This window comes from Hyperolius riggenbachi, chromosome 7 (genome assembly GCF_040937935.1).
Source record: "Hyperolius riggenbachi isolate aHypRig1 chromosome 7, aHypRig1.pri, whole genome shotgun sequence".
In the NCBI taxonomy this organism is placed as follows: Eukaryota; Metazoa; Chordata; class Amphibia; order Anura; family Hyperoliidae; genus Hyperolius; species Hyperolius riggenbachi.
Genome location: NC_090652.1, coordinates 30,423,457 through 30,447,347, shown reverse-complemented (window position 1 = coordinate 30,447,347; position 23,891 = coordinate 30,423,457). Strand labels below are relative to the sequence as shown.

Genomic DNA, 23,891 nt, shown 5'->3' with positions numbered 1-23,891 from the left:
GGAGGGTCTCACAGGGATGCTATCTAATTCATGACAAATAGATAAGACTACTTGTTTGCCACAGACTCCGGGAGATGGGGAGACATCGTAAATTCAGAGTTCAAATGTAGCTAGGCAGAGTACATACACTATTTGTTAGGGCTCTGTCACATCTAACAATGTGTGCAGGAGCCGTTCTCGTGCACGCATTGCATAGCCTGCGGCATGTTGTCGGGATGCTGCGGTGCGATGCAATCAGTGGCGGTAGCTATTAATTCACCCGACGGGAAAACACCGGCTCTCGATGATTAAAAGCTCCCGTTTGCGTCAAACCACAACGCGCCAAAACGCAGCATCGGGTGTGAAAGGTAAAATGAAAGTCTATAGACTTTCATTTTACCTTGGTTAACTTTGCGTCAAAACGCAGGAAACAGGCTCTAGTGTGAAAGAGCTCTTATAAGCTGAAGAGAATAGGGGCATTTTAAACCCATCTTACCATCACATGAAATACAAGGAACTAGCCGACCCGCGTCATAGCATACGCCGCATCTTCGATCTATCTAATAGAGTACGTGCCTCAACCTTGAAGCAAGAAGAATAAAGGTGGGTACACACATCAGATAAAAGTCTTTGGAAAATCAAAGATCACAGACCAATTTTACCCCCTTCCGTGTAGTATGAGAGCCATACCTACATAGTGTATTCTACTGAGCTGAACTCCCCATCAGACAGAAATCTTTGCAAGATGCTGTACACAAAGATGCAGTACACATGCAACAGATCAGTATCTGCAAAAGATCTGTTCCTGCAAAAGATCCGTTCCTGCAAAAGATCAGTACCTACAAAATACATTCATAGTCTATATCTGCAGATCTCATACACACCTTGTTTAACGGACTTCATCTGCAGATCAGATCCACCAGGATGGATCTTTGGATCTGCAGAGGATTGTCTGATCTGCAGATGAATATCCGTCAAACAAGGTGTGCATTATGCTGGGCATACATGGTATGTTTTCTACCGTGTAATCGAGCCGCTGGCTCGATTCACGCTCGTCCCCGCAGGCGCCCGGATCGATTCCCGCTCGTCCCCGCGAGCGCTTTCTTATTTTCCACTCGTTTCTTCAGCAGAATCGATCCGGCAGGGTATCGGACACGGCTCGATTACATGTCGATTACATGGTAGAAAACATACCGTGTAGGCCCAGCATGAGATCTGCAGATATCATAGACTATAAATGCATTTTGCAGAAACTGATTTTTTGCAGGAACAGATCTTTTGCAGATACTGATCTGTTGCATGTGTACAGCATCTGTGTGTGCAGCATCTTGCAAAAATTTTTATCTGATGGGGAGTTCAGCTCAATAGAATAAACTGTGTAGGTATGGCTCTCAAACTACATGGAAGGGGATAACATTGGTCTGTGATCTTTCATTTTCCAAAGACTTTTATCTGGTGCGTGTACCCACCTTTAGGCTTTCCATTAGAAAATGTATGCGTGCTCAAACACCAAGTTTAACCCTAGCAAGTCTGGCTTTCCAAATCTGGCCTAATTGGCTATTCATGAGGCAATGCTCATGCAAATATGCATTTGCTTTCGCATGCCAAACTATGCAGGGTCAAAAAACTAATACCACAAAGCGGTGGCCCTGCGGGAATTAGTTCATGCTACATTAGCACTATCCAGGAGCGCCACTGGGAGGCTTTCCAATACCCCCTTTTTATACAACCCGGGGGAACCACGGGGTCCCAGGCTCTCTCACTGCCTGACAACCACAGCGGCATCCCCCGGAGGGGGAGGCTAGGTGCCACAGGCGCCCCCCCCAAGCATAGCCAGTGCCGGGGAGAGCTGTCCGCACCCACCTCCCAATATTAAAAACAGGCACTTACTTAAACATCCATTGTGTTCTGCTTCATGCGCACTAACTTGGGCCCCCCACATGAGAAAGGAGTGAAGCATGGGTCACCCCGAGCTTTAGAGCTCAGGGCTGGCTCACGTACAACACTCCAGGGGGGGGGGGGGGGGGGGGGGGGACAGGCACAGACAACTCACTGCAGGGCTCACACCACCGAAGCAAGCCATTCACAACCTGCCTCCAAAAGATACAACTGCAAAAAATGCTTTCCATGCTCAAACACCAAGTTTAACTCTAGCAAGTCTGGCTTTCCAAATCTGGCCTAATTTGTTATTCATGAGGCAATGCTCATGCAAATATGCATTTGCTTTTGCATGCCAAACTATACAGGGTCAAAAAACCAATACCGCAAAGCGGTCGCCCTGCAGGAATAAGTTCATGCTACATTAGCACTATCCAGGAGCGCCACGGGGAGGATTCCCAATGCCACTCTTTTTATACAACCAGGGGGGACCGCGGGGTCCCAGGCTCTCTCACTGCCTGGGAACCACAGCGGCACCCCAGAGGGGGAGGCTGGGTGGCGCAGCCGACCCCCCCTAAGCGTGGCCAGCGCCAGGGAAAGCCGTCCGCACCCACCTCCCAATATTAAAAACAGGCACTCACCTTAACGTCCATTGCGTTCTGCTACATGCGCATTAATTTTCTCATGGAAAAGCATTTTTTGCAGTTTGTATCCTTTGGAGGCAGGTGGTGGATGGCTTGCTCCGGTGGTGTGAGCCCTGGAGTGAGTTGTCTGCGCTTGTACTCCTCCCCCCCCCCCCCCCCCGGAGTGTTGTATGTGAGCCAGCCCTGAGCTGTAAAGCTTGGGGTGCCCCATGCTTCACTCCTTTCTCATGTGGTGCCCCCAAGTTAATGCGCATGTAGCAGAACGCAATGGACGTTAAGGTAAGTGCCTGTTTTTAATATTGGGAGGTGGGTGCGGACGGCTCTCCCCGGCGCTGGTCACACTTGGGGGGGGTCGCCTGCGCCACCCGGCCTCCCCCTCCGGGGTGCTGCTGTGGTTCCCAGGCAGTGAGAGAGCCTGGGACCCGGCGGTCCCCCCTGGTTGTATAAAAAGGGTGGCATTGGGAATCCTCCCCATGGCGCTCCTGGATAGTGCTAATGTAGCATGTAGCAGTGTTGCTTGCAAATTTTCACCTAAGTCATTTTCGCATCGAAAATCCAGTTTTCGGCGAATTTTCACGCAAATCTTCAGAAATATTTTGCGTTTTCGAAAATTCATTGTATGCAGATGTCCACAATAATCCGCATGGAAATTCAGTCTATGCAGACGTTTATACGGAAAAATGTCCGCAATAATGCGCAAGAAACTTCTCGGTACTTATCCGTTAGCCGGGCGCATCCTCTAGGTGGCGACAAAACTCCACCAGAGTTACATCTTTCCCTACTATCCATGTCGGCCTGGAGGGGGAATAGTAATTAGCGCCACCTGCCGGATGCGCCCGGCTAACGGATAAGTACCAACTTCTCTGAATGCAGACGCTAATGCCCTTATGCGGAAAATGTCCGCAATAATACGCAAGTAACGCAAAAATGACTGGCATTAGGCGAAAATTAACACGAAAAAATTAGATGGAAAATTTGCCTGTCAAAACGAAATTAGGCGAAAATTCTGTAAAAATTTTCGCTCATCACTGGCATGCAGCAGGGCGACGGCTTTATTGGTTTTTGACCCTGCATATAGTTTGGAATGCAAAAGCAAATTTGTGTGAGCATTGCCTCATGAATAGCCAATTAGGCCAGATTTGCAAAGCCAGACTTGCTAGGGTAGGCCTCTTTTCCACGGACAGTTGATAGGCAGTAAAATGCCTCTCAAACTCTTACAACTGCTCACTACTGCCTGGTAACAGCTTGCTGCTGCCTGGTAACAGCTTGCTGCTGCCTGGTAACAGCTTGCTGCTGCCTGGTAACAGCTTGCTGCTGCCTGGTAACAGCTTGCTGCTGCCTGGTAACAGCTTGCTGCTGCCTGGTAACTGCTTACTGCTGCCTGGTAACTGCTTCCTGCTTCCTGGTAACTGCTTCCTGGTAACTGCTTCCTGGTAACTGCTTCCTGGTAACTTCTTCCTGGTAACTGCTTCCTGGTAACTGCTTCCTGGTAACTGCTGCCTGGTAACTGCTTACTGCTGCCTGGTAACTGCTTGCTGCTGCCTGGTAACTGCTTGCTGCTGCCTGGTAACTGCTTGCTGCTGCCTGGTAACTGCTTGCTGCTGCCTGGTAACTGCTTGCTGCTGCCTGGTAACTGCTTGCTGCTGCCTGGTAACTGCTTACTGCTGCCTGGTAACTGCTTACTGCTGCCTGGTAACTGCTTGCTGAGCACACAGCTCAACAGTCCGTGGAAAAGAGGCCTTAAACTTGGTGTTTGATGACGCATAAATTTTCTCATGCAAAGTACTTCTTCTTCTTGCTCGAAGGTTGAGGCACTTACTCTATTATATATATAGAATAGATAGTGGCATTAAAACTATCTTACCAGCGTATTAAATACAAAATAAAAAGATTTGTGGCATTTAAAACCCATCATACCAGCTCAAGAAGTTATAATCCTTTTTTAAACCTTCTTCTACAGTTTTGAACCAATGTATAAATTTTGTTTCTTTTGTTAGTCTTTCTTTATGCGATTTGAAGCCACCCATTAAAGGGGAACTGAAGAGAGAGGTGTATGGAGGCTGCCATATTTATTTCCTTTTAATCAATACCAGTTGCCTGGCAGCCCTGCTGGTGTATTTCTCTGCAGTGGTATCTGAATAACACCAGAAACAAGCATGCAGCTAGTCTTGTCAGATCTGACTTTAAAGTCTAAAACACCTGATTTGCTGCATGCTTGGTCAGGGGCTATGGCTAATAGTATTAGAGGCAGAGGATTAGCAGGGCTGCCAGGCAACTGGTATTCCTTAAAAGGAAATAAACATGGCAGCCTCCATATACCTCTCTCTTCAGTTCCCCTTTAAAGGAGAACTGTAGAGAGAGGTATATGGAGGCTGCCATATTTATTTCCATTTAAAGAGACACTGAAGCGAAAAAAAAATGATGATATTATGATTTGTATGTGTAGCACAGCTAAGAAATAAAACATTAAGATCAGATACATCAGTGTAATTGTTTCCAGTACAGGAAGAGTTGAGAAACTCCAGTTGTTATCTCTATGCAAACAAGCCATTAAGCTCTCCGACTAAGTTAGTCGTGGAGAGGGCTGTTATCTGACTTTTATTATCTCAACTGTTCCTGGACTATTTACTTTTCCTCTGCTAGAGGAGAGGTCATTACTTCACAGACTGCTCTGAAAGACTCATTTTGAATGCTGAGTGTTGTGTAATCTGCACATATTATAGAATGATGCAATGTTAGAAAAAACACTATATACCTGAAAATAAAAGTATGAGAATATTTTCTTTGCTGCTAATCTTCTAGTAATTATTCATAGTACACAACCAATTCATTATATCATATTTTTTTTTCGCTTCAGTGTCTCTTTAAAGTGACTCCGAGCTCAGACTAAAAATAAAATTTGAACTTACCCGGGGCTTCCTCCATCCCAGCCCTGGTCGGGACGTCCCACGCCGGCCTCCTGGCTCTTCTCCCGGCGGCTGTCCGCATAGCGCGGACAGGCCGGGCCCCCGGGCGACACTGGCTAGTGTCGGGCCTTCTCCTTCCTTATACGTCACGAATGACGTCACACGCCGGCCGCTGCGCGTCATGACGGCGGCCGGCGTGACAGCACGGCGCATGCGCGGTTTAATCACACATGCGCCGTGCTGTCAGCCGGCCGCCGTCATGACGCGCGGCGGCCGGCGTGTGACGTCATTCGTGACGTATAGGGAAGGATAAGCCCCGACACTCGCCAGTGTTGCCCGGGGGCCCGGCCTGTCCGCGGTATGTGGACAGCCGCCGGGAGAAGAGCCAGGAGGCCGGCGTGGGACGTCCCGACCAGGGCTGGGATGGAGAAAGCCCCAGGTAAGTTCAAATTTTATTTTTAGTCTGAGCTCGGAGTCCCTTTAAGCAATACTAGTTGCCTGGCTATCCCACTGATCCTCTGCCTCTGATACTTTCAGCCATAGACCCTGAACAAGCATGCAGCAGATCAGGTTTTTCTGACAATTTTGACAGATCTGACAAGACTAGCTGCATGCTTGTTTCTGGTGTGATTCAGCCACTACTGCAGCCAAATAGATCAGCAGGGTTGCCAGGCAACTGGTATTGTTTAAAAGGAAATAAATATGGCAGCCTCCATATACCTCTCACTACAGTTCTCCTTTAATACAGTGACAAGAAGATCGCTTAAACGGTGTCCACATAAACAGAAGTGTATGGGCAATGGAAGATTAGTATATTTATTTATTTATTTTTTCTGTCAACTGTAAGAAACTATACGTTGGTTGCTATTGGCAACAACACTACACCTTTTTTCTGGCACCAGCAACTCATTAATAAGAGCTGCAAACACGAATCTCATTACAGCAACAGCATAGGAGATAGAACTTCTTAGGCTTCCTCAAGGTTTAGGAGTCTATTCAGTCAACAGATAAGACAGTACACTTCCTTACATCTTAGCAAAGCAGATTGTTCTGTAGTAAGTCCGTTGCGTTACAGCTTCTTGATTCCATTCCTGGTGAATGGTAATCAGTCTTTATCTTCAGTCTATACTACTATGTTACATTTAAACTAGGTATATACAGCATACAGTTAGATAAGATAACAAGACATAAATAAAGGTAAAAGGGTTGAAGCCAGCAATGACAGTAAGCAGAAGACTGCCTCTCTGCAGCCTATCATCTGTTTTAATACTGGTCAGGAAAGAGTTAAATGTGACATCATCTGAGCCATACCCCCAAGCCTACAATTGGCGAGCATGGGCATGTGACCCACCTTATTAATTAATATTATATTGCTTTATGCCCTAGTTACAAAGAATGCAATGTTTTGTAAATATCGGCTTTGTTTACCTTTCTGTCGGTTAACGGTCAGTTTAGACCTGTGGCCTTCCACAAGGAACATGTTCCTGGTAACTGACCACATCATCTCTTCTGCGAGAAACTTTGCTTAAAGGCGACTCTGGGAACCAAGCCTTTTACCTAACCTCAGTTCAGGCAACTGAGGCCTACATATAATACTTAAATTATAACATCAACTTTATAAGAATATCCCTTGCCATTCACTGCATTCAGTCAGTGCTGTGCGAAAATTCATAAAACGTGAATGAGCCCATTGATTAACATGGACTGTCAGATTTAATGCGGATTTGCATGCGTGAAAATCACACTCAATTTAAATGCCCCGTACTTCTTCGCTTTGCGGGTCTCAGCAGAAAAGCTGTCTATACTCTACTAGAGTTGGGCCGAACCTCCGATTTTAGGTTCGCGAACCGGGTTCGCGAACTTCCGCGGAAGGTTCGGTTCGCGTTAAAGTTCGCGAACCGCAATAGACTTCAATGGGGATGCGAACTTTGAAAAAGAAAAAATAATTATGCTGGCCACAAAAGTGATGGAAAAGATGTTTCAAGGGGTCTAACACCTGGAGGGGGGCATGGCGGAGTGGGATATACGCCAAAAGTCCCCAGGAAAATTCTGGATTTGACGCAAAGCAGCGTTTTAAGGACAGAAATCATATTGAATGCTAAATGACAGGCCTAAAGTGCTTTAAAACATCTTGCATGTGTATACATCAATCAGGTAGTGTAATTAAGGTACTGCTTCACACTGACACACCAAACTGTTCACTGAACAGAACAGGTATGCAGTGGCGGGTTCACTAAACAGGTATACAGTGGCGGGTCCACTGAACAGAACAGGTATGCAGTGGCGGGTCCACTGAACAGAACAGGTATGCAGTGGTGGGTTCACAGAACAGGTATGCAGTGGTGGGTTCACAGAACAGGTATGCAGTGGCAGGATCACTGAACAGGTATGCAGTGGTGGGTGGGTTCACAGAACAGGTATGCAGTGGCAGGATCACTGAACAGGTATGCAGTGGTGGGTGGGTTCACAGAACAGGTATGCAGTGGTGGGTTCACAGAACAGGTATGCAGTGGCAGGATCATTGAACAGGTATGCAGTGGTGGGTGGGTTCACAGAACAGGTATGCAGTGGCAGGATCACTGAACAGGTATGCAGTGGTGGGTGGGTTCACAGAACAGGTATGCAGTGGCAGGATCACTGAACAGGTATGCAGTGGTGGGTGGGTTCACAGAACAAGTATGCAGTGGTGGGTTCACAGAACAGGTATGCAGTGGCAGGATCACTGAACAGGTATGCAGTGGTGGGTGGGTTCACAGAACAGGTATGCAGTGGCAGGATCACAGAACAGGTATGCAGTGGTGGGTTCACAGAACAGGTATGCAGTGGCAGGATCACAGAACAGGTATGCAGTGGTGGGTTCACAGAACAGGTATGCAGTGGCAGGATCACTGAACAGGTATGCAGTGGTGGGTGGGTTCACAGAACAGGAATGCAGTGGCAGGATCACTGAACAGGTATGCAGTGGTGGGTGGGTTCACAGAACAGGTATGCAGTGGCAGGATTACTGAACAGGTATGCAGCCAGGGAAAGCTAAGCCTAACTAATCTTTCCCTATGAGAGACAGACAGCAGCTCGCCCTACTCTCTCTAATGCAGGCACACGAGTGGCCGTAATGGCCGCCGCTGCCTGCCTTATATAAGGGGGGTGGGGCTCCAGGGGCTAGTGTAGCCTAATTGGCTACACTGGGCCTGCTGACTGTGATGTAGAGGGTCAAAGTTGACCCTCATAGTGCATTGTGGGGCGAACCGAACTTCTGGAAACGTTCGCCTGCGGGAGGTGAACGCGAACCACCGAAGTTCGCCGGGAACCGTTCGCCGGCTAACCGTTCGGCCCATCTCTATACTCTACAGGTTTCCAGTAGATGGCAGCACAGAACCATCTATGCAGTTACTACTAAAAATGAAAGCACTAAAAGGAGATCGCAGCAATTACCAATCCATGTCGGCATCTTAAAATCCTACACAAGCACATCTCAATATGCTTCATGAGGTACTGATTAGGTGATCATTTGAATTAAATCTTATTCAACCTTTTGCTGCAAACTGTTAAAGCAAAAAACAGGACATTAATGCATTACTCGAATCTCGTGCCGCCGTGCACGCATGTGCGCTTCTGACGCTCGCACCCGCTGAGACTGACAATTTTCTGCGATTGGTGAAAGGGAAGTTGTGTTCCCCGATCCAATCAAAGTGCCTGTAATGAAAGGATTGTGGCTTCAACGAGAAGACAATGATCATTTCTTTAACAAACACTGCCTGTGTGTTCTAAAAAGTGTGGGGAGACCTTTAGTGGCAAAAAAATACATACATAAATACACATTTTACAGTACATAAATTAAATAATAATACATAAGCCCTTTTTTCCCCGCCCCCCATAGTTACCACAATAAAACACCTGAACAAAAATTCAGAATTAAAAGGAAAAAAAAAACATAGTTACCTTTTGAGACTTAGCTTTTAAATATGTATGTAATGCGGGTATATTACTGTTATTTTAGCAAATAAGGGCTTGTAATTCTTGAGAGAGTACAAACAATACAAAACAGGAAAATACACCTTTATTTCCAAATAATATATTGTCCCCATACATTGCACTAGGGACATATTTTAAATGTTGGGATACCCAGGACAAATGGGCAAATAAAATGTGTAGGTTTTATCTACAGCGACATTGTTCATTATAAACTATAGGGAATGGAGTTTTAGAAATAATGTATTTTTTCATTTTTTTCCTAGTTTTTCCCTTTAAAATGCAAAGAAAAAAATTATTTCTGAAAAAAAAAATATCATTCACAAAAAGCCTAATTTGTGGCGAAAAAAAAACAAGATCTAGAACATGTAGGTGTGAAAAGCAGTGACAAAGTTATGGCCAAATGAATGGGAGGAGCGTTGACAGGAAAAAATTGTGAAAATTGTTGTTAGTGGGAAGGGTAGAACAAAAAGAGAGATAGAGAGAGAACAAACGGAGTAGCAGTACACAGCTCTTTATTGAGCACAAGGTATCATAGGGGCACAAGCTGAAGTTTCAGCTGACCACCGCCTTCTTTTTTCTTTTTTTCCAAAATATTTTTATTGTGGCATTAATCATATAATTGCTAGAAATCATATTAAATAGCAGAGGAATAATACCACATTTTGACTTTGATAGAATAACAACAACATAGTCCATTAATGGACTAATATCAATATCAAACCCAAACAGAAACAAAAAAAGAAAGAATTTGTCTCTGCATTATATCTAACAAGACTTAAAAGTCAGATTATTTGACCCGAACGGTTTGTATGCGAACTACACGGGTTCGCGTTCGCGTCGAAACGTGAACTTTATGTGAGTTCAACCCGCCCCCTATACTACACCATTGGGCTAAACTTTAAACCCTCTACATCACAGTCAGCAGACACATGGCAGCCAATCAGGCTGCACTCCCTCCTAGAGCCCCCCCTTATAAAAGGCAGCAGTGTTGGCCATTTTCTCACTCTGTGTGCTGCTTTATTAATGAGAGAAGGGAGAGACATTGGAGAGATAGGGAAAGCGATAGAGGTCTGTTAACTTGCTCCTTGCTGCTGATATTTATTACTGAAAAGCACCTCAAAACAGCTCTTTTGAGAGCTAATGTTCTTGTGATGTGTTTTTTTTTTTTTGTGTGGCCCACTGACACTGCATATACAGCCCTGTCTGTCGCAGCTGGCCTTTGCTAATTGCTATACTGTGCCAGGCCCAGCACATTCAGTGCCTACCTTTTCACTGCACAGTGTGACAGCTGCACATTGTATTGTAATACCAGTCACTGCATACCTTTCACTGCACCTGTGTGACAGCACACCGTTTTATATACCAATCACTGCATACCTTTCACTGCATCTGTGTGACAGCACGCTATTTTATATACCAGCAGTCAGTGCATCCATTTTCACTGCACCTGTGTGACTGCACATTGTTCTACCAGCAGTCACTGCATACCGTTCACTGCATCTGTGTGACAGCACGCTGTTTTATATACCAGCAGTCAGTGCATACCTTTTCACTGCACCTGTGTGACTGCACACTGCATTATACCAGTCAGTGCATACCTTTCACTTGAATGGATGGCAGACTTGCCCTCCATAACAGATTCTCGTTATAGGATTTCAAGTGTATTTGTCTCGTCATTATACAGCAGTCAGTGTATACCTTTCACTGCATCTGTGTGACTGCACATTGTATTAGTCAAGTCAGTGCATACCTTTCACTTCATCCCCCCAATATGGACAAAACAACAGGCAGAGGCAGAGCCAGAGGCAAGCCAACCGGCAAGTCTGTTCGAGGTCGTGCTGTCATGATTTCGTGCAGCCCTCGACCAAAGTACAGTGTTCAGAAGAAGGCACGTGCCATCAACTCCCAATATTGTCAGGACGTAGTTGACTATTTAACACAGAACACCTCATCTTCCTCAGCTTCCGCACGGAAGCGTGACATATGCTCTGATTCTGGCACCCCACTTAACACTCAGTCAGCAGCCATCACCAAAGTGCCATCATCCCAGGGCACAGTAGTGTGCACATTTTTTGGTGTGTCTGCCTCAGATGAGAGCGATGCCATCTGTACTCTCTGCTACCGAAAATTGAGCCGTGGAAAGACCAAGACCCGCATAGGGACAACTGCCTTACGAAGGCACATGATGAAAAAGCACAAATTGCAATGGGATGACCACCTGAGGAAAAGCAGCACACAAAAGCAAAGCCACACACCGCAGTGGAAGATACCTGGCCGCAATTATTTCTCAGAAAAGGCGATACCCAAACTGTACCGTGATGTTGAAAGGCAAGTGGCACACTGGCACACATCATTGGGTCAAGGGTCCATCTGACCACGTGGTCTGCAAAGCACGATCAGGCCTTCCCAAAGACTAAGTCAGTCCCCAAACACAGCATATCTACCTGCACACTGTGTGACTGCCTGCCCCAAGATTAAGTCGGTCCCCACACAGCATCTCTGCCCGCGGGCTGCTTGACTGCCTTCTCTGCCACCACCAACAGGGTCCAGGACTCCAGGTGGATTCCTGAATTTTTATGGCCGCTGCTGCGGCCACTATAATGATTTTTCTGGTGCGTGCACATGCCTGCCTAATTTCTGGCTGCACTGTGGCTGCAACAACAAAACAAAAGGTATGTACATGTGTCAATTCCCCTTCGTGATTATTACCTTGCCACGGTGAAGGGGCTTGCGTATCACAACGACGCAATGACCGGCTATATGAGTGTGTTGGGGGGGCACACCTGACCCAAGATACACAGTTGTTGCTTCATTGTGGACAGACCAAATTCGATCAGCTGGACACTCAGTCCCTGTTGTTCTGTCATTGAGCTACCTCAGTCCAACCATATGGGCTTGAAAACCGCCATCACCGGCACTTTCGCCATGGTGCGCACCAGTCCATCACGTCGGCCATCACTACACAAACAGCTGTTTGCGGTGCGTTACACAGTGAGTTTGGTCTGTCAGTGTGAAGCAGTACACTAATTACACTACCTAATTGATGTATACACATGCAAGATGTTTTAAAGCACTTTATGCCTCCAATTTAGCAATGCAATGTGATTTCTGCCCTTAAAACCCTGCTGTGCGTCAAATACGTAATTTCCCCCGGGACTTTTGGAGTCTATCCCACTCCGCCATGCCCCCCTCTAGGTGTAAGACCCCTTGAAACATCTTTTCCATCACTTTTGTGGCCAGAATTAGTGTTTGTAGTTTTGAAAGTTCCCCTGCCCTTTGAAGTCTATTGCGGTTCACATGGTTCGTGCGAACGCAAACTTTTGCGGAAGTTCGCGTTCGCGGTTTGCAAACCTAAAAGCGGAGGTTCGAGCCATCTCTATCTAAGACAACCGACCTTATCAATGTCAAATGATCAAACATAACAGAATCACTTATATACCCACTGTGAATAATATAAATTTTTCTATTCTTTTTATTATCATTGATTCATTAGGGACCAGTCTTTTTCTATTAATTGTATTACCTGTTCTAAGAACAAATGTTTTATCTTCAGAGACAATGGGAATTTCTTGTCCGTCACACAAGTGTGCATTGTGAATAGTCCCTTAAGGTCCGTACACACGCCGGACTTTAGGCAACGACGGGTCCGTCGTTGCCTCCCGCTGGGTGGGCGTGCCAGCGACAGTCCGGCGTGTGTACGCTCTGTCGTCAGACTGATATGGCTGTTTCTAAGCGATCCGCCGGGCGGATCGCTCAGAAACAGCCATATCAGTCTGACGACAGAGCGTACACACGCCGGACTGTCGCTGGCACGCCCACCCAGCGGGAGGCAACGACGGACCCGTCGTTGCCTAAAGTCCGGCGTGTGTACGGACCTTTAGTCAGTTGCTCTCAGTTATAACTGAAAGAAAACTGATTTTCAAAGAAATGCCCATGTTTTCCTATGGCACAGTTCCCACTACACATTTTAACTGAATTATTTTTCACAATGCACTGCTATGAAGAAAACGTCTACCAACACACACTAAAGCATATTAATGCACACTAACGCATACCAACTGATTAAATGTAGAAGGGCCCTTCCTCTTTAGGGACAGTCACACAGCCACAGGTCACAAGTAGATCTGCCTACTTACTAGTGACCAGCCGCTTATCCAGGAGGAAGCAGGGACCAGGAAAACACACAGGCAGAAAGAGCCCAGAAAGCCGGCTCCTCCATGGGCATTGCGCACTGACAGCCTGCAGTACCCCTACAGGACATCAGGTGTCATCACGCGGTGGTGACGTGATGATGACTTGACGTCTGACGCAGGCAGCCCAGGAGGAGTCAAGGAAGATGATCAAGCTGGTAATCTTCTTCCATTTGGCTGCACCACTTGTCACCCGCTCCCTAGCGGTTATGTCCTTCTGTCTGCGCCCCCTTCTTCTACTTGCCGGTCTGCACCCAGGGCGGTTGCCCTGCCCGCACTACCCAAGAAACGGCCCTGATTGTGTTAAAGTGGAAAGCACTGCTATTGTGTAATGACAAACTAGCCAAACTTGTATGGCATCCTGTAAAAAGTATCTGATTGGTCTATAAACACACTGAAATGTTGAAGCAGCTGATTGGCCTGTAAAATCCTGCATTCACTGACTGTCCATATAGTCCCTGTCTTCAAATACATAAATCAGAGCAATAATGTTGTACTTAGGGTGTACTTCGTTATTGTTCTCCACACACATGGGCCTTGGGAATTTGAGGGTGGAGCTAAAAAGCCGAGTTCTATCACCCGCCCAGACAGGAAATTAAATCATGAGGGTGGAAACTCCACCCATAATCAGAAACAAAAGCAAAAACAGCACAGGTAGTGTTATTGCACACTTATCTGTTAATAGACAAAAGATCAAAGTCCAAATCCAAACGTCTGTTCCAATCCATTCCGTTCCATTTCTCTTGTTCATTTATTTCTTAACCTATAATATCAGAGAAATACTCTCATAAGAATACATGCAAAGTCCGTAGTCCTTTGAATAAAGCATTTGATTTGCATTTAAACTGTTCAGGACAATGTGGTAGCAGCAAAAATCTGCACTGAGGACACAGAACACAGGCCTACCTAACTCTCTCCCTGTCACATCACACTGTCCCTCATCTGCCTAGCACAGAAGCCAAATTCCGACTGCAAAATGGCTGCTGTGCTGATAGGTGGTGGTGGTGGGTGGGGCGGTAGGTCCAGGTCGTAGGGATAGCGGATTGGCTGCCATGTGCTTGCTGACTGTGAGATAAGGGGTCAAAGTTTAGCTTAATGATGATGTGTAGGGGGCGAATCGAATCCACCAAGTATTCGCCTGAGGAGTCGAATGCTAATACACGTTCTTCACCGCGAATACTTTGGCCGATCTCTACTCATTTCCTCTATCCACTCTCCAAGTCTGGAGACATCCTCTGGCGATTCTCCCCCTCGCATCCAAGAATCAGACGCAAGGAGCTCTAGCATCTGATTCATTCTCAGACATTAGTGGGAAAAGGCCCAAAAGTGAAAATATGAGGTGAGTGCTGCCTGACTCTGCCTGGGGAAAATCAGGGGCACCCCAAAATAGATCCGTGGCACATGCCACCTATCTTTAGGGCTAGCAACGCCCCTGGCAACTGCAATTCACTAAGTGCTTTTAAAAATAAGGAATCTCCCCTGAAAATCCCCCATGAGGAGATGCTCTAGTCCAAAAACTATCAGTTCTGTCAGTGACAGCGACATAGGAGAAAAGTAATTTATAGCTCATTTTATAGTGGAAGAAATAAACTTTTTATTTATGTGTTTTCATGTAGTTTAAATGTACATTTTTTTTGCAATAGTGGTCCTTTAAGAAAAGCATGACAGACCCTCTTATGGCTCACACCTTGTCACATGGGGGACCAGGAGAGTGCGAGGAAACTGACATTTATCCCCAGGCGCTGGAAACCCTAGCCACGCCTCTCTGTAACATCTTCTTTGTTATGTAATACATAAAGTTATGACAGCAGCCCCAGCTGTGAGTCTGTCCTCAGAAGCAGTTCATCTGTGGTTACGCAGTGTGACTCTCACAAGTAAAGTTGGCCCAGAACACTCAGTTCTGTTCAGCAGCGATAAAGCCACCCCCTTCTGGCAGTGATACAACAGCCGCCCATTGACTGGCTGCTTCTTCACCCTGTCTCTGTCTCGCCGGCTGTGTTACTCTTCCAGGGGGTTCTGTGCTGCCTCCTCCATCCCAGCCGCCCCACCTGTAACTGAGACTGACAGAGGACCAGACTGCTCCACACGCTGCCACTCCATAAGGTAAGAATTGCATTTCTAAAGAGCAGATACAAGCCATTGCTTCATGTGTCCCGCCTGCCTCTCCTTTGGATGGTTATTGATGCAAAGCTAAGTTAACACTTCAAGACTGAATCTCTGAACACTGCCTATCAGTGAAGTTTCTACAACCTTTACTCTTTAGAACTTTAGTGATGGGCAGGCCTAGATTTACCTCACAGAAGCCTATAGGCACAGATGTCCTGGCACCCTAGACTTCACCCTCCATGAACCCTCTGAACTGTACCGCAAGTGTGCTGGCTGGCCCAGCTGTTACTCCTCCCTTACTTCCCTTGCCTGTCATAAGTAGCTACAGGTGCCCCTTAGTATTAGGTAGCCAGAAGTACCCTTAATATTAAGTAGCTAGAGGTGTTCCTGACTGAAGGGAGATCTGGCCAGAGGAATGCACAGAGCAGGATGAGTAACCTGTCATTTACACTCAGGTGGGGACTCTGCATAGGGAAGGAGGGAGGGAGGTACTCTGGTAGGGGAGTGAGCAGCCTTTTCATCAGCAAGCGCCTGTAGGCAATTGCCTACAGTGCCTAACGGTAAATCCAGCCCTGGCTATGGGATGTGGACCGCAGCAATAGACCAGAAAAAGATTAAGACGTACCTGAGATGGGCTTACAAAAAGATTTGATACTTGCCTGTGGCTTCCTCCAGCCCCATGAACACTGAAGCATCCTTCGCCGTCCTCCCCTGTGCCTCTGTTCGGCCGTAATCAGCCCCGGTATTTTGGCTCAGTCGAGCCTGTCGGCTCTTCTGCGCATGTGTGGCCCCTTCGCGCATGCGCAGAAGAGACCGACTGGTGCAACTGAGCCAGTTACCAGAACTGATATCAGGAGAAAAGAGGCACTCGGGAGGATGGCGAGGGACGCATCGGTGCTCATGGGGCTGGAGGAAGCCCCGGGTGAGTATCATATCTTTTAGTAAGCCCATTTCAGGTTTACTTTAAGATGAATTGAGGCCCTAGGTAAGATAGCAGTTCTTTCCCAACACTGATTATCACCTGGCTTTTTTTTAGTAAGATTTAGTGTGGGCTTGTATTCACCAGGCCCCTAGACTCTCTCCAGACCCTAGGCAAGTGCCTAGGTTTGCCTTGTGGATGCCCGGCTCTGCATGAAATAGATCACAAGAAGATTACCAACAATTATTGTTATTTTATTATTATTTAGTATTTATATAGCGCCGACATATTACGCAGCGCTGTACAGTGTATATATATATCCTGTCACTAACTGTCCCTCAAAGGAGCTCACAATCTAATCCCTACCATTGCCATATGTCTATATAATGTAGTGTAAGTACTGTAGTCTAGGGCCAATTTTAGGGGGAGCCAATTAACTTATCAGTATGTTTTTGGAATGTGGGAGGAAACCGGAGTGCCCGGAGGAAACCCGCGGAGAGAACATACAAACTCTTTGCAGATAGTGCCCTGGCTGGAATTCGAACCAGGGACCCAGCACTGCAAGGCGAGAGAGCTAAGCACTACGCAACCGTGCTGCCCACATATATGATCATTAAACAAATAAGGATGTAAGGGGGAGTTCCATAGACTTTCGCAGAAAGATAGTTTAAAGATCTGTATACATGGGGGCCGTTAATCGAATTAATCCGATTTGATTCGTCACAAGGGTCTTTCAAAATGCATGAGCATAGTCATACATCGGCCGTCTGTAAGGGCTGGGACAGACTAGAAATCACAAAACGCTATTGCGATCAGGGACGGATCTAGGGGGGGGGGGAGGGCAGACGGGTCTTTTGCCCCAGGCGCAGTTTGTTGAATTCTTAAAAAGGCGGCAAAATTTGGATGGGGAATGGCAGTTTAGGCGCCAAAACCTGACCTTTAGGCGCCAAAACCTGACCTTGCCGCAGGCGCAACTTAGTCTAGATCCGTCCCTGATTGCGATCGTTAGCTCATTGTGTCAGCATTTTGGTAGTGATTTGAGCTGCACTTTCTGGCGATTAAGCTCAGTGTCGGATTTCTGGGAAGGCCTCAAAGGCCATGGCCTAGGGAGATAAAAATCAGATGGGCGGCAGGACTTGGGGAGAGAAGAGGTCATATGTTGAAGTATCTCTTCTGGTCTGCAGCGCCCTGCTCTGCGCTGATGGTGACACCTGGCCTTGGGCACTGAAAAGTACAAATCTGGCCCTGATTAAGCTAACTCATATCCTATGTATTGGAGCCCAAATGCTCAAAAAATGCTGCATGTCCTGCGATTTACAAAATCGCAATCACTCTAGTGGGCTCACCTTCGTACACCTTCATTAGTAAAGCGTTTTTAAAAGCGCCAACTATTCTCAAAACTCTAAATTCGTTCAAAAAAGCATTGTAGTGTGTCTGAGTCTTTATTGTCATTTACTGTTTTCTTTTAAAAGATAGTTACGCGATGTCGGTTGGAGCAATCGTTCATTTGCCGTGGGTATGGAGCTTAAAAAACAAATTACCAATCCTCCCTTCTTTGCTTACTCAGTTATTTTTAAGTTTTATGCAAAGGAGTGTACAGCATTGCAGCTTATCCAGTCAGACCTCAGTCAGAGCAGCTGATCTGCATATCAGTGGCGTAGCAATAGGGGTTGCAGAGGTCTCAACTGCACCGGGGCCCTTGGGTCAGAGGGGCCCCGTAGGGCCCTTCCTCAACTGCAGTATTAGCTTTCTATTGGTCCTGTGCTGGTAATAATCACTTCTATAGATACTTTGAATAGCAGTAATCATTAACAAGCGGCTCCCCACCCCCTTCTTGCACCTCTGACACTGTAGTTGCCATTGGCAGGTTTTTGTGCGTCGTATCACTTGTTATGTATAGAGTGCTTGGAGGGGCCCCATGTAAAACTTGCACCGGGGACCATAGCTCCTTAGCTACGCCACTGCTGCATATGCTTGGGGGCTGTGACTAAAAGTAGTAGAGACAGAAAAGGAAATAAATGTCAGCCTGCAAAAGTCTTTGACCTCGGATTCACTTTAATTGATTTGTCGTACACAGAAGGGAGCAATATTAGACATGGACACAAGGTCTCTAGCAACTAATTCATTACCTCGGAAAGTGTCACATGACAATGTCCGACAGCGTTCTTTCAGATCTCAGTACTAGGAAATATACAGTGGTTTGCAAAAGTATTCGGCCCCCTTGAAGTTTTCCACATTTTGTCACATTACTGCCACAAACATGAATCAATGTTATTGGAATTCCATGTGAAAGACCAACACAAAGTGGTGTACATGTGAGAAGTGGATCGAAAATCATACATGATTCCAAACATTTTTTACAAATAAATAACTGCAATGTGGGGTGTGCGTAATTCCAATAAAATTGATTCATGTTTGTGGCAGTAATATGACAAAATGTGGAAAACTTCAAGGGGGGCAAATACTTTTGCAAGCCACTATATATGTTTAAAGACTGTCAAAGCATCCCAATGCCTCTGGGAAAACTGAGGCTTATTCACTGGCCCCCCCAAACTATGTATAACTTATAGATGTGGCCCACTGCACCTGTAAATATCGGTGGCCCACACATATAGAATGGCACCACCCATCCACATACTGTGGAAGCCAGTGAGCAGTCATTTGCTGGCTTCCAATCCAATTCTGCATCAGGTGACACTGCTGTCCAACTGGATGACAGGTTATCAGCTAGGATGCTTCACTGTCTGGTGCACAAAGACGTTCTCCGGGTGCCGCATGACTGAATTCTGCTGCTGGGAGTTCTCCAGGCATGATTGGGGGGAATCAATACCTAGATTCAATGTAATGTTTTTCAACATCATTTTATGTATAATCCGGCCTCCAGCAGTCAGAAGTATGTGACCTGGCCCTTGTCCGAAAACGTTTGGGGACCCCTGCTGTATAACCTTATGCTGCCTCTCTGTCTGTCAACCCTTGTTAGCATTGTATGTAACCCCTTTTACTGTCCAGCGCTGCGTAATATGTTGGCACTTTATAAATGCAATAAATCTTATCTTGTTAATATTATAAATGCAAAAATTTGGATGTAGTGTTACTCAATTACGCAACAATGGCTAAACGGATTTGAATGAAATTTGGCGCACACATAGTACATAACCTGGCATAACATACAGGATACTTTTTATCCCCATAACCAAAAAGTGGGCGGAGACAAATACAAATTTCACTGGGAAAATGTAAACTGCAGCCATTCTTACACTGTTAATGGCAGGGTTCTCAAACTGCACAGTTGGTCATTGGGTGACTGGGGTTCAAATTCAGAGAAGAGGGTGGAGCCACAAACAGCCAATCAGATTTGTTTCATTTCACTGCAAATTATTGATGCCAAAGACCGCAGAGCTCACAAACTTGGTCATTGAGTATTTGTGTGTTAGGGTTAGAAAAAGTGGGCGGAGCCAACACTAGCCAAATACATAAGCGGGCAACGCCGGGTCATCAGCTAGTGTCGAATAAATGTATGGGGGCTTCGCTATTAAAGCCATACCGAGCCGAAGCTCAGGTTCAAAAAAAGATATTAACCTGAAGTGAGGGAAGCCTCCTATGGAGGCTTCCCTTAGTGGTCCGATGTCGCTGAGCGTGGCCCCTCCCTCCCCATATCGGGGCTATGCAGCAGCCATGTGAGCACAGCCATGCATGCGCAGTAGCTCTCGGCTCCGGCTTACTGTGCATGCACAGGCGTGCTCATGTGGCAACACTGAAGCATGAGAAGGTGTGCGGCCCGAAATATGATTAGTGACGATTCCCCCCTGGCTGCCTTGCTGGTCTATTTGGCTGCAGTAATGTCTGAAAAACACCAGGAACAAGCATACAGCTAATCTTGTCAGAGCTGACAATAATATCAGAAGCACCTGATCTGCTTCATCCGGTGGGCCTTTCTTTTTTCTGGAGTGCGAGTCATCATAACCGAGTGGAGACAGGTCCTTCTCCACATGCCCGAAATTGTGGTTGCCCATAGCAACCCACGTTTATGAGTCGTTGTTGTTTCTTTACATTTCCTATTTCCTAGAAATACTACACTATTGGCGCTCCTGGTGCTCTTTTTGTCTCCTTTTCTCTCCTTTTCTTATCGGTATTCAAACCTGGAATTCATCTACCGAACCTTCCAGAATGCTCTCATTAACTGACATACAACAGTTACTCTGACGGATCCCTTAACTGAGGTGAAACCAGAAGAGCTGAAATAAGTGGAGGTTGGAGAATAACAATCTGAGGAATGAGGACTTGGCAGAATTATTCTTACGCAACATTTTTGGATGCTTCATTGTAAACAACATGAGCCAAAAAAGGCCTCCAGGACAGCCGGGCTCTGCTGGTCAGCTGGTCACTCATTAACAAATGGCATTTTTTTCATTATAGTCCGTAAACTGCACAGACCTGCCATGCTGAATTGTAGGGGAACTTCAGCCTAAACAAGCATATTGTCATTAAGTTACATTAGTTATGTTAATTAAAATAGATAAGTAATATCTCCTCCTCTGCCCCCCTTACCCAGCCTGGTCGATGGCAAAGGGATCTGCGCAATCTGAACCCAACCATCCTGGCTGGCCCGTGTCCTCACCTCCTTGTTCAACCTCTCCCTCTCCACCAGCACCTTCCCCTCAGCGTTTTAAGGGACACTTAAGTCAAACAAAAAAAAATGAGTTTTACTCACCTAGGGCTTCCAATAGCCCCCTGCAGCTGTCCGGTACCCTCGCCGTCTCCCTCCGATCCTCCTGGCCCCGCCGGCAGCCACTTCCTGTTTCGGTGACAGGAGCTGACAGGCTGGGGATGCGAGTGATTCTTCGCGTTCCCAGACACATTAGCACCCTCTATGCTGCTATATGGTATATGATATATGCTATAGCAGCATAGATGGCGCTGAACCGAGCACCTTTTTTTCACTCAGGACATTTCTATAGCACATGAAAAATGCATGCCGACTATCTGTTTCATTATTAAAATAAACTTTAATTTTACCTTGTATTTTACATTCAAAGTTGTTAAATTGGCCTGTTTGAGCAGGCCTGCCCGACCATCCCCATCCGCAGAGACTTCAAGAACCTAATTGTTTTATTAGGCTCATTACCAAGAGGTAAACAATGCCTTTCATCAGCAAAGGGGGTGAATAATTAGGAGTGTGTTTTCAAAGCCATGGTGTGTGTCAATGTGTCAAGATAGCATCTCTGACTTCTGTAAATAAGGAATGTGAGAAGGGGAGGGGGGAACATGGCAGCTTCTATGTCAGGAGAGATTCCAGTGAAAGAGAATGTGGTCAGTTCCCTTTAAGTGTCCCTTTAAAGAGGCCACTGTACTCCCCCTGCTGAAAAAACCCTCACTCGACCCCTCCCTGCCCTCCAACTACCGCCCAATCTCTCTCCTCCCTTTTGCCTCAAAGCTCCTTGAACGCCTGGTCCACAGACACATCACGCACTACCTCAGCACCAACTCCCTACTCGACCCCCTACAATCTGGTTTCCGTCCTGCCCACTCAACAGAAACTGCACTCGTCAAGATAGTAAATGGCCACACCCTTGCCAGTTGCCAAAGCTAAAGGAAACCACTCCATCCTGCTACTGCTTGACCTTTCCTCAGCATTTGATACAGTTGACCATCCCCTCCTCCTTCAATCCCTACAGTCCTTAGGGAGTTGTGACAGCGTCCTTGCCTGGATCTCCTCATACCTCTCTAATCGCCACTTCACCACCTCATTTAATGGTTCCTCCTCAACTCTCACACCCCTCTTCAAGGAAGCCCTCAAAACACATTTCTTTAAAATGGCCTACCCCACATCTACGACACTCTAACTCTCTCAGTCAAACACCTTTTCCACAGTCCTACCTTGTGTGTCCCTTCCCCACCCTTTAGATTGTAAACCTTTGGCAGGGCCTCCCCCCTCCCTTAGTGTGTCCTTCTTAATTTTACTACCCCAGCAATGACACCGTTCTCATAGACTAACTTGGACTTGTTTTGCCGGGTCTCTGTAAAAGCGCATTTTTTACCCTGATTGCACGTATAACCTTGTGCTACCTCTCTGTCTGTCACCCCTTGTTGCAATGTATGTATCCCTATTTATTGTCCAGCGCTGCGTAATATGTTGGCGCTTTGTAAATACAATAAATAATGATAATAATATAATCTCTTACCCACCTTGTTTTAAAAGAACAGGCACATGTTTGTGATTTCATGGGGGCAGCCATCTTTTTGGTTAAAAGGAGGTGACAAGGAGCAGGAGACACAGTTCCAACTGTCCTGTGTCCTGATCACCCCTCCCAGCTGCACACGCTAGGCTTCAAATGTCAAATTCAAAATAAAAAAAAAAAAAAATTGCGCCAAAACAGCAGAAGGAGAACAACAACATCAGAAATCCCATCATGCTTTGCACAGCATCAGGGGAAAAATGCCCGGGCAGTTTTCTTCTGTGCAGCTAAAAATGAGGCTTGGGTAAGAAAAACAAAGTTCCGATGCTGTGAAATTGTTAAAGAAACACCAAGCCTTTTCAGTGCTGCTGAGTAGATTTCTAGTCTGGAGGTTCACCTGGACCTATTAAGTGGGTTGTTTACTGGGGGCGCACATAGCTTTACATAACGCTCCCCCGGCGCTCCCCCTCCAAACCACATGAAGAATTAAGGAGGGGATTTGGAACACATTGACCATGATCAAATTCACTTTTTCTCCTGAGCTTCCTCCTAGGAGATATTTTTCCATCAAAACACAGTTTATATCGCTGCGTTCAATGTTAGGTGGATCAAAACAGTACTTGGTAGTCCTTGTGAGCTGCAGGCAGTAACCTCTGTATTAGGCAGATTCAAAGTTTTCTTATATTCTGCTGCACTCCACCTCCTCATGCACATCCAGTAGAGACATAAAAGGAAGCAGAGAGATATGCACAAACATAGGGTGTAACGGATGCACACCAAAACGGAAGCAGGAAATTTGGGCGCATGAGGCAAGTGGACAAAAAGGGCGTCGCCATTCACTCCCATAATAAATATCATTTGACGGGCGCAGAATAGGCAAAAAGGGCAACGGAGCTTATTAACGTTTTCAAACGGCGCCCAGAGATGTTTAATGTTTTCTAACGGCGCTTGTGATGATTTAAGTTTACAAAATGCACCCGTGACGAATAACATTTACAAAAATACTAAACATATTTATCGTATTTAACTAAAACATTGTTTAAAATGTTATCCCTTACTGTTTGTAAAACATTATTATTCACAAAATAAAGCGATCAGTACGTAACGTAAATTGTAATATA

General features: G+C 46.1%; 1 protein-coding gene across 2 annotated transcripts in view; it reads left to right on the top strand.

Annotated features, from left to right (window-relative positions):
* The window catches only part of LOC137525459 (sulfotransferase 1 family member D1-like), a 64,603-nt gene that overhangs the window by 9,994 nt on the left and 30,718 nt on the right, over nt 1–23,891 (top strand). The window contains exon 1 of one of the 2 annotated variants that reach the window (XM_068246555.1): nt 15,459–15,672. The exons of the other annotated variant lie outside the window; for it this stretch is intronic. The gene's annotated coding sequence lies outside the window, so the exon portion shown is untranslated. Of the gene's footprint in view, nt 1–15,458; nt 15,673–23,891 lie in introns of those variants that run through there. 2 annotated transcript variants of the gene reach the window in all.